This window comes from Pinus tabuliformis, chromosome 9 (assembly GCF_031772625.1).
Source record: "Pinus tabuliformis cultivar Carrire ecotype Pingquan chromosome 9, CPIR1, whole genome shotgun sequence".
Lineage (NCBI taxonomy): Eukaryota > Viridiplantae > Streptophyta > Pinopsida > Pinales > Pinaceae > Pinus > Pinus tabuliformis.
The window spans coordinates 920,902,870-920,919,934 of NC_142307.1; positions in this window are offsets into that span (position 1 = coordinate 920,902,870).

The window sequence follows — 17,065 nt, forward strand, 5'->3', positions numbered from 1 at the left end:
AGCACTAGAAATTAGAAATTGTGTATGGCATACAAATTGTGGCTGCAAATTTTCGTCAGGGAGCCGTAGCCGAAGCCAGAGCGTCCACAACGAGAGTGCCTACAGCGAGACCTGCCAGCATCTTCTCAGCAAGACCTACCAGCATCTTCTAGCTACGAGGCCAGCCTATCAGCGAGTTATCTTATCAAAGGCTGCATGAGGCATCTTGACGAGTGACGAACCAGCGATCAACAGCATAAATCCTGGACCAATGGTTTTTTGGCTTCTGAAATCTCTCTTTTCGAGCCATTCCGATAACACGCCACGCCTCATGCCCTCCCATTATCAACCTTCTCCTCACACCTATCATCAGCTATCTGCATCTGCATGAAGGTATACTAGCCTACGTCCTCGTTAAGGTTATTGCTACATGTCATGCTTCATGCATGCATGTGCGTCGTAGGGTGGACAAATGTCTGTTAAGGTGTACATTCCATAAGGTTTCGCAAATTCTATAAAATTGTCCCTTCTTCAACGCGCGCGGCCTTCTGCCCTCTTGGCCTCTCATCCTCCCTACATCTGGATTGGGGAGGTTCACGCTTGCTTTCCCACGCCTTAGTCCAGAACATTGTCCTCTGCAATTTACTTTAGACACAGTAAATCTTTGTTGCGTGCTGATGGATTGATGTTCATGCGAATGCGGTCTCTGGTGCTCCCGCTCGTGGTGGACGCTCGCGGTAAAGGTAAGTATTCGGTTTCCTTTTTTTTGCAAAATGTTGGTCCCTAAACACGTTTTCATGCCTCATAAAAGGAATTCATAGCTTCAGTGGTTTTTATGGTTTTATTTCTATAAGTTTTCTCAGCTAGAACCGGAAATCTGTTATATTTCTAGTTAGTCACCATAAATTCATGAAGTTTTTCTAGTCTGAAACATCAAGATGTTAAAGGATCTTTTACACAAAATCAGAAGGTTCATAGTAGTTTACAAGCCGTGTACAGATATAAGGTTCATAATTGGTGATTGGTGGTGTATATTTGAGGTTTATTGATGTTGTTTTGCATGTAATGATTCTCCATCACTTTAGATAGCTCTCAGAAGTCTTGCCTTCGAATCCTCCCAGCTCCCTGGCGTGGCACAGTAGCTCTCCCCTTTGCCGGAAAATTTTTTCGGTGATCGGTTTTCCTGCTCGTCATTTTCATGAAAATTTCAAATTGGCATCGAGATTAGAAAGCTTTCTCCTCTAATATTCTGTCTCGTACCTAGAAAATCTTCAAATTCCTAGGAACATCCTTTTTGTGGTCTAAATGAGAGCCAGATGCCATCTTACATAAGTAAAGATGCCGAACCTTTCTGCTGATTTACTCTGAGCTGGTACATGCATTAATTTTGGAGATGTCTGGCTAGTGTCCTTTATGATTTCCCGATTATTCTATATTCCTATCCTGGTGTCAGGACAACTCCTTTCCCTTTCCTTTTCCCATCCAAGCATTTATTCTATCCAGGTCCTCCTTTTGACGGAAGCCAGAGGGCTTTAAATTTTCAGTACTCATCTGGATTTGGCAACTGACTAAAATATTACCGAAATCCAAGGTAAGATTTTTGGAGGCGTATGGACGGAGAGCCCGATGCAATTGCCACGGAGGACCTGATCCAAGCCACCATGGAGGATGAGAGGGCATGGGAGAATGCCACGTTATCCGGTAATTGGCAAACAACACTGGATGATGTGGTTGTAAAGCCATCTTTCCAAGGTGCTGACAGGGAAAGGTCCCATCACTTATCCCGTAGAGAAGATAGAGGGGCACAGAAGGAACAGGGCTTTCATGAGCACCTAAACTGCTATAACAAGACGTGAAAACCTGTTAAAATTACCGCTCCGCCTTCTGCAATCAAGATTGATAATGTGCATCTAACCGAAAGGATTGAGACTCTACAGAACCTTGCCCTTATAGGTAGATGGCATTTCCCCAAAATGAATGATGCTGATATGAGGAAATGGATAGCAATCCATTGGAAACCAGTGATAGGATATATACCTATTATATCAAACCTTATGAAGGAGTGGTACTGCTTCCATTTTCTTAATGTTGTTGATGCTGAAGCTATTCAAAAATGTCTGTGGGTGTTTAAAAGGAGCTTCCTTGCTCTTTATAGGTGGTATATTGGGTTCGACCTGCTGAAAAATACGCCCTCAAATAACCTCATATGGGTAAAATTTCCAAATCTTCCCTTAGAACTATGGTCAAAAGAAACCCTGGAGGAGATTGGTAATTCTATAGGCAGATTTATCTACGTTGATCCTTGGTTTCTAGGAGAAAAGGATAAGAGAATAGCTTGGATCCTCATAGAAAAATCGTACAGGGGGGGATATCCAGATCACATTGAGATTGCTTGGAGAGATCAGATAATCAAGCAAAGACTGGACTTCTGGGGCATCCCGTTCAGATGTGCAGCTTGTCATAAAACTAGCCATTTAATAAAAAATTGTCTTAAACACAAGTTTCTTAAGAATAGGAACCTCAGACAAAAGGTGAGGAGACAGGTCTCATCGACTAGCCCATCCTCCACAGATTTGTTGGAAGACCATCTCCCCAAATCAATAGCTTCCCTGCGGGTATTGTCACAGGACCCCCCTCTGTTTCCAGAAACCAGACCTGGCAGTCCAGGTAATATCAATAATTCTTTGATAAGCAGTCCTATAGCTTTTCAGTGCTCCCCCATTCCAGAACCAAGAGATGATAAAGCTATTCCTTCCCCGAGTCCCATGCAGGTAAAGGACTTCTCCGTCGGATCCATTCCTATTCCTATATCGTCCTCATCACCAACCCCTAATCAAAATCTCTTATCTCATATAAAAGGAAAAGAACCATGTGTGTCTGTCACCCCAGTGAACTCCCCTGCTTCATCCCCAATTAATCCTTACGATAGTGATCTGGATTTTCTTCTCAATCGAAAGTCTCTCGAACTGGAGCCTTTAACTATCCACAAACCTAGGAACCAGGCTTCGCCGTTCATTAGCCCGGACTCTGCAATAAATATAACTGTAAGGAAAAAGAATCGGGGTGGCAGCAGGCATTTTAGAGGAAGGACCACTGTTACAGACAACGGGGTTAGAAATCTCTCTCTGGTTGATGTTCCTATTTATGGCATGCCAGATTCACAGCCTCTTAGAGCAAGCGCGGCTGGTGAATCCTCCAAATGACTTTTATTATCTCTATGAATATCAGGGGTCTTGGCGTTGACCCCAAATTTCTAACGCTGAAGAATTTCTTCTACTCTTCTAGGCCGGGAATAATTCTTATCCAAGAAACTATGCACAGTCGCGAAGCCACCATTTCTTACTTCAGGAAAATGCTTCCATCTTGGTATATGGTGGCTACAGAGGCTCGAGGATTGTCAGGGGGTCTAGCAACTCTATGGGATCCTATGTGAATAAGAGCTAAAGCATATAAATGTTTTGCTGGGATCATCATTTCGGCATCCATCAGGGGAAAAGATCTTCCTATTAATATCTTAAACATTTATGCGCCTTATAAAAATAGAGCTCCCTTTTGGGAAAAAATTTTCTCATCAGATATGTTTGATATTGAACATCTCTTAATTGCAGGCGATTTAAATGTAACATTGAGCTCGGAAGAATGCTGGGGATTCGGGAAGAAAAAGGACCCGCTTGCTGATATCATAAAGCTTGAGCTACTAAATAAAAATTTGGTGGATATCGTTCCTTCGGAAATGAAGCCGACATGGGTTAATGGCAGAACTGATAAGGCCTATATTGCTAAAAGGATTGATCGGTTCCTAGTTCATATCAACATTATAGATAAGATGGGTATGCCCGGTTCCTAGTTCATATCAGCATTATAGATAAGATGGGTATGCCTTTTTCAGCAGTGGGGAATGTACTTGTATCGGATCATAGACCTATTCTCTTATCATGGCCGGAAAAGGGTTCCAGAAGGGGATATCCCTTCAAGTTTAACAGAATTCTTTTACAGGACCCAACATTTAATGAATACATTTCCAATGCATGGAAAGAGCTAACAGCAAAGGCTAAGCTCCCCCCGTTTTTAACATTCAGAGATAAGATGGCAACAATGAGAAAGCTAGTGAAGAAATGGCAAATTCAAAAAAGGGAGAAAGATAGGCAGGAACTTCAGACAGTCCAACAGGAATTGGATAGCCTTTTGAAATTATCAGATGCAAACTCGTGCTCTTTCAGCATGAAATGCAGCATAAGAGAGCTTGAAAGGAAAAAATTTAAATTGCTGAAGCAAGAGGAATCCTTTTGGAGGCTTAAAAGCAGGGCTTTATGGCTCCAGGAAGGCGACAAAAACACTAAGTTTTTTCATAACTTTGCTAATGCCAGACGTGACATAAACTCCATATGGAAGATAAGGGATGGAAATGGAGGTTTCGTTGTATCTCAAGATGACATCACAAAGGAGGCTGTCAGTCATTTCAAGAAACAATACAGCAGAAGGAATGATATCGCCTTTCGGGACATTCTATGGGGTATTGATTTGGTTCCTCAGATGTTTGATGATGAGAAGAATGAAGCCTTGTTCCAGCCAATCACAGAAGATGAGCTACTCAGAATTATGAAGTCCTTCAAGAAAGATAAGAGACCTAGCCCGGATGGCTGGACAATTGAATTCTTCATCCACTTTTTCGACCTCATTAAACAGGATCTTCTAAGGATGGTGGAAGCGTCTAGGATGTTTGGTAACATACACCATATCACTACTTCCACATTGATTGCCCTAATCCCAAGAAAGGTTGTGCCAGAATCTTTTCATGATTTTAGATCGATATCCTTATGCAATATCTCTTTCAAAATCATCACAAAAGTTATCGCTGAAAGAATTAAAGGAACACTGGCCTCCTTTTTATCTAGGAACCAACACGCTTTTCTAAAGGGCCGCAATATTCTGGATGTTGTGGCTAATACTCAGGAGTGCCTGTTCTCTATGTCTTCTCATAATACAGAAGCGGCCATCATGAAAATTGACTTGCAAAAAGCTTACGACTGCTTAGATTGGGGGTTTATTGAAAGTCTTTTGGCAAAGATTGGTCTAAGATCCAACTCCATCCGATGGATCATGGCTTGCGTAGTGAATGTTAACTATGCGGTTATTATCAATGGTATTCCCTCTCATTTTTTTCAAGCAGAGAGAGGCTTGCGTCAGGGATGCCCCCTTTCGCCTCTTTTATTCATTCTGGCCATGAACTCCCTTAGCATCCACATCAATAAAGCGGTCGCCGAAAACAATTGAATACCTATTACGATTTGCAGGCACAACTTCATTTCGCACAACCTCTTTGTTGATGATATCCTCTTATTTGCAATTTTTTGCAGAACATCATGGACATGTTTAAAAGATATTCTCGAAAGATTCCAAAGAGCCTCTGGGCTTTTTATTAACAAAGAGAAATCTTTACTCTATCACAATGATACCAATATGGAAATGGTGAATTGGATTTCTCAGCTTTTTGGGATAGAGTCAAGATCGATCAAGGAAGGCCTCAAATATTTAGGTTTTCATCTCAAAGCTAAAGCTTACTCAAGGAATGACTGGCAATGGCTGATAGAAAGATTCTATAAAAAGATATCGACATGGGAGCATAGATGTCTATCCTTGGCAGGCAGAGTCATCCTTTCTCAATCTGTTTTATTACAGTTGGTGGTCTTTTGGGCTCATTTATTTGTCCTTCTAGCAAGCATTATTCAAAAGATGACCAAGATCACGGCAAATTTTATTTGGGGTGGAAAATCTGAACAGAGTAAATTCCATCTCTCCAAAATGGACATTATTTCATTGCCTAAGCATCTCGGGGGATGGGGTTTAATGGATCTGAGGGCTTTTGGGAAGGCCCTATTATGTAAATCGCTCTGGAGAGGGATTTTTGGGGATGGGCCATGGAGTGTTACAGTAAAACAAAAGTATATGAAAGGAAAAAGTCTGGAATATTGGTACATAATAGGAGCAATTGGAACTAAACAAGGATCTGCCATATGGCTCAGTCTTAGGAAGGTCAAGAAATATTTCTTGAAGAATCTAAAGTGGAGGATTTTTTTTGGAAACAATATCATAATTGGTTTGGATCCTATTGCATGTTGTCGGGGAAGCATTTCCATTCCAGACAATCTCATTTTTTCCTTTCACAGAATTGGTTATTTTACATGGGACAAGCTCATTTTTGACTGGAGCGGCCATACACCCTTATGGAAGGATGCCTCTGATATTGGCTTGCCAGTCGAATTGAGTTCATCTTGGAACAATGTCAAAGATGCTCTAGTGGCAAGCGGGATTCGCCGTGGAGGGCCAAATGACCACCTAGCATGGTCCTTGTCCAATGATCATATGACAGCACAAGTAAAAGATATTTATTCTGATATTATTTCTTCAAAGGTTTCGCCTACAAGCTCAAAATTTCTGACGGTCCTCTGGAAATCGGGTTGCCCTCTTAAGATGATTCTTTTCTCATGGTTAGTGTTTAACAATAAGAACCTGACATGGGACAACTTGAGGAAAAGAAGCTGGCATGGCCCAAGCAGGTGTTCGATGTGTGAAGCAGATGAGGAGTCTAATCTTCACATGTTCTTCCAATGCAAATCCTCTCAGCAAATCTGGTATGACCTGGCCATCTCTTTTGGTTTTCCTCATGTTGTTTTTGTTTCTATCCATGCAGCTTTCGAATGGTGGAGCAGGCAAAGGGAGCCTAGGCATGTTCTCATCATCATTATGTTATGGTGCACATGGAAATGGAGAAATCACAAAGTTTTCAGAGACTCAAAGATCCCCTATAAGTCCATCTTGCATAACATTTTTGCAATCTTTGACTCAATCCCAAAGAAGCTGCCCAAATAGCTGGGGCCCGTCTTATGGCTTTGGCATTTTTTGTCCTCGGTATATATGATGGATATGTTTCAACAAGCTTCTATCAGCATATGCTTTCTTGTGCCTTATTGCTTTGAATCTGAGCCCGGTTCTGGATGTTTTGTATATGGTTCATCCTGTTCTTCTCTCAGTCCTTTTCTGATATAACTATGTGTCTTCTGTTCTAGGTGCTTTTATGCACATCTGCTCTTCATGTTTCCGTCAAGTGATGGTTTTGACTCATGGCTTCACAAGCTGCTCTTTTTTGTATTTGTATCCTATCATGGTTTTTATATTGACTTAATATAATCTATGAAGCTTTTTTCTCTAAAAAAATACCAATTGTGGCTGCAATGAAAAGGTCAACTACTTAATGAAGAAATTGGATGTCCTCAAATTGGATTGGATTGTGACAAATCTCAAATTGAAGGAGCAGATGGCAACCGTTGGAGGAGATTCAAGCCATGACAACAAATTTAGCCATGTACGAGGATGAGAAAGAAGCTCTTGTAGATAAATAATGGAATTGCAAGAACAAGTTCAACTCCTGCATAACAGACTCAATGAATTCAGTAATGGGAATTTGAGACAAGGTGGACAATGTCCGTATCTCAACCGACCAACAAAAATGGAAGTACATTATTGTAATTGATGCATGTTTGGTTACAAATTTTGTATTTTCTTTGTAGTTTTTGTAGAGTCTATACCCATGAGAATGTATTCAATTTTGACATAATAAGTAGTCGTGTAACAGTGTCAATATTCAATGTGAATTATAGAGACTTGCAAGAAATAGATCATAGTGTAAAAATTTGTTTTTAGCATGAATTGGTTTAATATTGTTAATTTTTAAAATTAAAATTAGTTTTATTGACACGAGAGGTGTTCTATAATAAAATACGATAGAGATGTTGTAATGATGTTGTAATGTTTAACATTTTGATTGGATCAAAATAAAATAAAATAAAAACCATAAAACTCTCCATAATGTCTGGTTTAACATTTTGACTCGGTCAAACTAAAAATAAAATAAACTTTAAAAATTAAGATAAAAAACATAAAATAAATAATTATGTTATAATTATAATTAATTGTAATTAATAACTAAGCCATTCTAGATCCATCTTAGCTCTGTATCTACCAAATGCCAAAAGGGATACAATCTCTTTTCACTCTAAAAGAGGTTTACATCTGAATTTGAATCCTCTCTCCACTTAGTAGATCCGGAGCTAAAATGAATCTAGATTGGTTTAATTATTAATATAATTAATTATCATGATAATAATTAATTTTATGTTTATTTTATTTTATTTTGATCTCATGAAATTGATTAATTGACAATCAACCAATTTTAATTAAGAAAATAATTAATAATTAAAATTAATTAATTAATATTTTAAAATATTCATAGTAGTATGAAAAATCAATATTTGAGATTTATCTCTAAAATAGTTATTAAATTAAATTGATTAATTAAAAAAATGTCATATGAACAAGTGTCATATGAACTGAGTTATAATTTTTTGGAAATGTGGTATTGATAACCCATGGTATTATAACATGATTTATTTATAGATTAAGAAACTTCATGATAAAGTGGAGAAAAATGTATGTCTTTTTTCTTAAATGTATATATGTTTAAATTATATTAATTATTTTTATAATTATAATAATTTAAATTAATATTATAATTTAGTTAGTTTTTATGACTTTTTTAATTTTAGCAACTTGAAATATATCATGAACTGTTTGTTTTCATGCTTATTCATACTTAATATAGATTGATTCTTATTATACTTTACCAACCATTAAATTTATATGGTTGTGCTAATCTAATATAAGTGTGAAATCCTCATTTCCAATGATAAAATATTACAATAATGTTCAATCCTAAACAAGCAAACCATATAGTTGAATCAATTTGACTTAAACTAATAACTTAATCATGTGAAGCAGTTGTAGTTGTAATTTTGAGTTAAACTAGCATCTATATATATATATATATATATATATATATATATATATATATATATACTAGTTTGATTCACAAAATGATAGTATATATAGAGGTAGTCTAACTTTGAGAGAAAATTGCCTTTTTGAGAGTATTTTTTCTGGTTAAATTTAATTAAGATCAGGTAGAAAGTTTTCAAAAATTGAGTTTAAGTTGTTCAATCTATAGAATTGGAGCGCCCAAGGGTCTTTTTGGGTGCTGAAACTATTTATGGCATGCATTCAAAAATGCATTTTAAACAACAAAAAATATCAATTTTGCTTGAAATTGTATGGTCGAATTATGGTGTAAAAGTTAGTTCGTCTCTAAATTAGACTACACCATATATACACACACAACCATTTTGTTAGTCAAACTAACCCTCTCTCTCTCTCTCTCTCTCTCTCTCTCTCTCTCTCTCTCTCTCTATATATATATATATATATATATATATATAGATATATATATATAGATATAGATATATAACCATTTTATGAATAAACATTAAATTTTTTATTTATTTCATCTAGTGTCCTACAAATAAAAGGATTTCTTACACAAATTTTGAACTAACCAAATATCGAATTTAATCCCTTTCTTTTAAATTTCTTGAGAAATTTAATCCCTTTTTCATATTAAAAATAATAATAATAATAATATTTTAATTTTATATTATTTCATAATTACACTTTATTTATTTATAGATATTATTTTAGATTAAATACATTCCCTTTTAAATATTTCATTTTAGTGTGTTGAATTTTATTGCTCGGAGTTTACATCAAAATTTTGGACAGTCTTTCTGGTCTCTCACTAGGGAGACAATACGATAACTAGAAAAACACCCTCTGTAGAGTGGAAAATAAGATATGAAGACAAAAAGAGATCAAAAAATTGAAAATATAACTACAGTATAGGCCTAGGATTCTCTTACTAATAGAATTTATAACATAGAGGACACAAAATATTGACGTGATCCAGCTAAGCTAAGAATTCCAAGTCCAAAACTGCAACCACGATGGACTCCTTTAGGTTTGCAGGAGCTTTTCCTTATGTAGGAGGTATGCCAAGATACTGCTCTATTATGTATATTCTGTTATCCAATTCATTCAAATGGTGATGTTACTGCTACAAGGATAGAAGGAAATCCTCTCAGTACTCCTACCAATCCAAAAATGTGAGCCCCAATAAAAACTTCATCTACCAATATAGGTCAATAATTTGCATGTATTCGTTAAAGCAGACCCTAGTGTGCCCTATGTCAAGAATATAATCTTCCCATTCCAATAGGACCTTTGTATGTAAGAGGGGAGCTCTATGAGCGAAGGATTCCTCCTCAACCCACGCAATTTCCTCCTATATGGGGCTTGAAATAAAACCCCAATAACGTCCAACAAAATCCTCCAATAGCGGATGCATATGTGTATGCCCTATGCAATCCTGCTGTAATATCCCCTAGTTAAAAGTCATGTAATAGAAGTTAATAAAGACAAAATAAGAGCATGGTTAAGGGACACTTATTCCAAGCTGAATGGTGGGAAAAACATCCTAGTGCATTTTCATTCGGGTTATTATGGCTAAGGAAACTGGCAAAGGCAATGGGAAAGGCTTTTGAAAGGTACGAGACATTTATTTATGAAAATAATGGAAGTTAGGAGAAAAGGAAGGTGAAAGGTCATAGGTTGCATGTGAGGAGGAAAACAAAGAAAATAATGGAAATTGAAGAAAATAGAGGCATCATTGATAAAAAGGCTTATGAGGATCAGTTGGCAAGCTTTGGCTCAAGCTTTTGCTTAGGCTTGGTTAGTGTAGCTTTTGGTCAGTTAAGTTTTGGAGCTCTCTCATTATTCTCTCTCTCTTACTCTTGGACACTTAGAGTTTTCTTGGAGCTTTATGGATGTGGAGCAAGGAATGGTAAAGCAAGCAAAGGAAGGAGAAGGAAAATAAAGGAAAACAAATATCAAGTAAGGAAGAGCAGGATCAAGCAGCTTCAATAGGAATACTTTCAGGTAACATATTGCACGTGTAATTTCATAGATGCATTTAACATGCATGGATTTTCATGTTGGTATATGGTTCTGTTGCTTTCGGTGGCATGGTTTTGTCGGGTTATGATAGTGGTTTTTAGCCTTACCTTGCCATTTTCCGAATAGCCATGGTGTGACAGATTTTTTTCTCAGTTTTGAGCTTCAAAATTGTTGGATGGTTTCCAAATCTGGGGCAGAGGTGGTCTCAAGAAAATTCCCAAAGGCCTAGAAATCCCTTAACTGATTTTGGCGGGATACACAACAGAGATTGAGGTTGGAGTCTCGGTTAGAGCCTAGTGATCTGTTATGGATTGCGTAAAGCCCAGAGAATATTGTCTCATTTTAGGACCTAGTGATACGGTGTGGATTGCGGTAAATCCTGAGAGACAAGGAGACGAAAAATTCCTCAAGGATAGTGATGGAATCCGGAGGAATTCCAAGTTCGATTTTGGTAAGATCACGATTTGGTAAGAGTGGAGGTGATTTAACCTCTGGATTCCCTTGGCCGTTTTTGGATTGGTTTATCCATGATATCCCACATTCAGGCTTGGAATATGGCATGGGGGTGACTGGCTGAAAGAAAGATTTGGTTTAGCCATGTCTTTGGTCGAGTAGTATGTGGAAGTCCCAAACCTGTTCGGATCTTTCTTATCTTTAATAAAAGCTAAGTTCTCTTGCTTTTGTAATTGTTATTATGTGACTTTAATGGTTGTTATCTCATTTTTATTTACATGGTTTAATGTTGTTTATAAGCATGGTTATGTGACTGGTTATAGTCATGGTTATTTCATGTATGAAAGGGTAATGAATGCAAGACCTAATTAAAGTAAAAACAGTTAATGGAATAGGGTGGTGATCCTTCTTGCCAAGTCTCATATGAGTTATTAGTCATTTATGCTTTTCCTTGTATTCATGTCCTGTAGATTGCATTGATGCTAAGTGTTTGATAGAATGTCAGTCCTGGTTGGGGATGGTCAGGCCTAGTCCTAGAGTTAGTTTTAGCTTGCAAGTCTTCTTTTCATGTAAATTATGGATTCTGAAAGCTACAGGGGTTTTTGGGTAGTGACCTGGATTATGGGCTTGAAAAGTGGCACAAATCCCAAAGTTGTAGGCACAGGTGTTGAGCCCCAAACTTGCATCTTCCCTATACACCTTTCTATCCTTTTTCCATTTACTTGGACCTCCTAAGCTGTCAAATCATTACATATTAGTTTAAAAAGATAATATAAAGTGGCTTCCTAACTATGTTTTGTGTCTGCTATTTGAATTAGATTTTTGCTCATTCAACTGCAGAATCTTGTCACTTTCCGCAGCCAGTTCAACTTTCCGCAACCTTTTTGTTAAAGTCTATGTTACAGGTGTCTTCAGGCAAATCCGGCCACATGGGAAAGTTGCAAATGACGAGGACATGGACCGAGTCCTATTGGCTCAGTCGAATTCACCAACGAAGGCCGTGGTCAAAGGTAGTCAAGCGGTGGTCAACCTAAGAGTCCTACGGTGATAAAACTCTGTTTTTCACCACGTGAAGACTTGCGTGGTTGTTCCTAGACTTCTGGGGACATATCAACACCTGTGGACTGCTCCATGAACCGAATCCAACAGCCACCCTCCATAGATTTAATCTTCACGGCTGCCATAATGCTAGATTCCTAGACGTGGTTGTTCACGTGCCTTTTATCAGCGTAGATTTTAGGAAAGTAGTTATGTCATCCTATGTTATAAATAAAGCGTTCTCATATGCATAGTAGCTAGTTTTTGGTAATGTAATTTTGACTGTTAACGAGCCCACTGTGTCGTAACTTTACTTCTGTGTTATGACTACATTTTAATACATGAGAAGACTCTGTTTATAAGCTCAATTCATGGTTGATTGCTGACTGCCCGAGGTTGTGCAGAGGACCCCTGTACACACTGAGGTTTTGTTTATCACTGTATAGTTTCATGCTTTATTTCTTTATGTTCCTTATGCCATAAATCATTCATGTGTACATATTGCATTGCTTATGGTATTCACATTTTACTTATGTCCATAGTTTGTATACTTTATAATGTTGTTAGCTGATCAGTGTCTTTATTTCAGGTTACAGTAGGTAGCCCGGGCATTTGCACATGGTTTTATAATGACTAATGACATAGAATTATTCTTTTCCTTCTGCTGATTTATTTTTCTTTAGTTCTTAGTTCTAGCACTGTTTTATTTATTTCAGTTGCGCATTTACTTTTCTACAAGATAGATATTAAATTACTCATGTCATTTTCAGTTACCTCCGAAAGCCATAGCGAGACTAAAGGTGAGGGATTGAAGTATGAGTGTGTAGTTTGATATTAGTTTATTTTTCTGCAAGATTAGTTATTGAATTACTCATGTCATTTTTAGTTACCTCCAAAAGCCAGAGCGAGACGAATGGTGAGGGATTGAAGTATGAGTGTGTAGTTTAATATTAGTTTTATTTTCTACAAATTAGATATCAGATTGCTCAAGTTGTTTATGATTACCTCCGAAAGCCAGAGTGAGACAAATGGTGAGGGGTCAGAATATGAGTTGATGTAATTTGATTTTAGTTTACTTTGCTTGCAATTTTTTTATTTCTTTGAGTTCAGTTTCTTTTATATTTATACAGCAGCAAGGTACTAGGTTTCATAATCAATAGTTCACTGTTTGTTTAATTGGAATAGTGGCACATTTTCATTCTCTTTTAAGAATTAATTTTATCATTGCATGTTTTAAAACCTTTTTGAAAATTTTGAAGTTTGGAAATCATTTTAAGGGACACTATTGCCTTGAACACTTATATCCATACTTGTATTTTAGGATTGCTATCTTACATTAGGGAATCAACGAAGATAAACCCAAAAACAAACTAAAAATCAAAAACAACAAAAAGTAAGAAATCGGTTATCTTGCATATATAGTGCACCTCACTTCAGCAGTTTACGACTCCTGGATTGACAATTAATATAGTGATTTAGGACACTCTAAATTGACCAAACATTTTGGCACCGTTGCTGGGGAAGTGAAAATAGGTAGCCAATTTCTTAAAAAAACAAGAAAATTTCAAGGAAGGTAAAAATTGATAACTTCTCAAAGTATGCTCTCCTCTTGCACCTAGTGTGATCTGGAGGATCAGAAAAGAGAGTTATTGGTTCAATAATTTCTTGAGTATGCTCTCTTCTTGCACCTAGAGTGATCTGGAAGATCAGAAAGAGAATTATTAGCCTGACTTGAAGAAAAATAAAAAATGACATGCATAGAGCAAGAGATTCTAGGGGAAGGTTTATAGCTAGGGCCAAGAGTTCAATTTGTACAACTCCATCTACTTCAAGTCATAGACAAGATACACCTCCATCATCCCCAACTCACACTCCTAGCCTTAGGATTCCTAGAATTCAAGGGGCAGCAGCTGAATTAGGAGACTCTCCCACACTATCCACCGAATCTAAATTAGGAAAAGACCCTTTCTTTACTTCTACAGTAGAAAAAATTGTAATCAAGGAAGTAGAATCACCTAAAGAAGAAGAGGGAGAAATTCCTCCTCGTTCGCTATTAGTAGAAGAACCAGACTCTGCAGAGGAAACTATCATGACAGAGGAAGTAGTCAACGGATTTGGAGCAGGAGGTAGAGGTAGAGGTAGAGGAGGAGGAAACAATGGAGGAGGTAGAGGCAACAATGGGGGAAATAGGGATGGAGATAACTCATTTTGATTTCCTATAGTTGATGAGGTATCTCGTACAACAATGAAAAACATCTCACCATCTACCCTCCCAAACTTTTATGGGTTGCGAAGTGAGGATCCTGAAACATTTCTATTTGAGTTTGAAGTTGTGTGCCGAACTTATTATTATATGGAAGACTCTAAAAAACTCAAATTGTTTCCTTCCACATTGAAGGGAGCTACTCTGAAATGGTTCATGGGATTAGTCACTCAATCTAATAGGACTTGGAATGATATGAAACAAACATTTTTGGATAGACACCTGGACTATTGCATGCCCACCAATCATAAGGATGAGGTATTCAAAATGGTGCAAAAAGAAGATGAAAACTTGGAGGATTTACTTGAAAGATTTCAATACAACCTAAAAAGAGCAAAAATGAGTAACTTAGATGAGGATACCTTGAAAGCCCTTCTATTAAAAGCCATTAGAGATGAATGGATAGATATTTTAAACATGATGGGAAAGGGAGATATTTCTCAACTTCCACTTCATGATATAGTAGAACTATGTGTCCATCTCTCAAGGGGAAAATCTAAAACCGGAAAATGGCCTAGAGATCCTTCTCTCATTAGAGCAAACAAATCTGCAACTGGATCAGTAAGTAGGGCTAAGATTGGCAACATGCTTGATGAGTTCAAAACTGATATTTTAGGGAGCCTTAGTGAACAAATAGACACCCTTAAAATACAAAACAAGCAGAAAGCATAAGCTGAAGCTTTGGCCATTTTTTGTCCAAAATGTAGGAAGAAACATGCTCTAAGGGAATGCCCCTTGGATGAAAAGGTTGTAGAAACATGTATGATTTGTTCAGAAAACCATGAGACCAAGGATTGTCCTTCAATTCCTGGGCTCAAAGCTTTCTTTCAAGAAGATCCAAATTCAATTGAGTCTCTCTACGTTGTTTCAAGGAGACCTTGGCAGGGGCAACAAAATCAAGGGTTTAACAACCCCATGAACTTTCAACCCCCACCAAATTGGAATCCTTGGCAACAACCTTGGTCCCAACCTCAAAATCCATTTCAATCATGGGTACAAGGTATGCAAAATCCTTATGGGAGATTTGATCAATTTTATCAATATCCTCCATCTTTTCAAAATCAACAAGCTCTGAAACTTCCAAATCAAAATCCACAACTTTCATTGCCATTTCCACAACAACAACAACAACCTTCTCAACAAAATCCAAATTCTCAACTCTTGCTTCCATTCCAACAGAAGAAAAATCAACTACGGTCCCAGCCATTACCAAATCCTAATAATAAAAATCCTCAAAATGATTACATGGTATAAGGGCAACAATTTTCTACGTATATGATTGTTCCTCTCAATGACGTATAACTCAGATCTAGTAGAGTTTTAGAAAAGCCTTCTATAGATGCACAAAAGCAAAGTATTTCTGACGAAGATTATCTTAAAGCCAATAAAGGTTCTGAAGCATCTCTTCAAAACCCAAATACTCAAAAAGAAAAAGAAAAAGATTCAACCCCCACAACTCCTATAGTTGAGTAACCTGCATCATCATCCACACCTCCTTTTCCTGAAAGATTACAAATTGACAAAGGAGTGGAAAAAAAAATCTTGTTGCCTGACTATGATTTCCTAGATGAATTAAAGAATGTCTGTATCAAGATTCCCTTGCTACAAGCCATTAGAGAGATTCCTATTCTAGCAAAAACAATAAAGGAGTTGAGTCTCAAAAGACCAGGAAGGAAACCAAGAGATACAAGAAGAATCCACCTGGTAGGAAAAATTGCAGATATCATGATGGGAAAAATTACCATGCAGAAGTATGTAGATCCCGGTAGTCCAATTGTCAAAACACATATCAATGGGGTAGAAATTCCAAATACTTTGATTGACTTAGGGGCTGCTATCAACATTATGAGTAGACACACTATGGAACAGCTAAAACTTCATAATATTCTTTTTACACCTACTCTACTGCAACTTGCAGATCGATCAATTATCGAACCGGATGGTGTATTAGAAGACATTTCGGTCTCCTTACATTCTTGGGAATATCCAGTAGATTTCATGATTTTGACTCCCAAGAGTGCCACAGCTGATGCTTTCATTAGTTGTAGATCTGGGGATATGTACATTTCTGATGGTAGTTCGACAAAGAAAATCAATTTGTATCCTCCAGCAAAAGCAATTACAGAAGTAGGAGATAATTAATGGGTCGATGATGAGGACACTATACAACCTGTCTTTACCATTTCTGAAATCAGTGAAGATAGTCAAATTCTGAACACATTAGAAAATTTTGAAACATCTTCATAGTATGACCACACACAATTTCAATTAGATTCTGACATTGAGTATCTATCATCTAGACAAATGTCTCTTTACTCTATGGAAGAGTTTGGTAGTTCCGCCATTAAGATTTTTCCAGGTAAAGCATTGAATATCAACAAAAACTTGGAAAAATCACAACAGGGAGAGCTAACCAAAATCTTGCAAAAACAT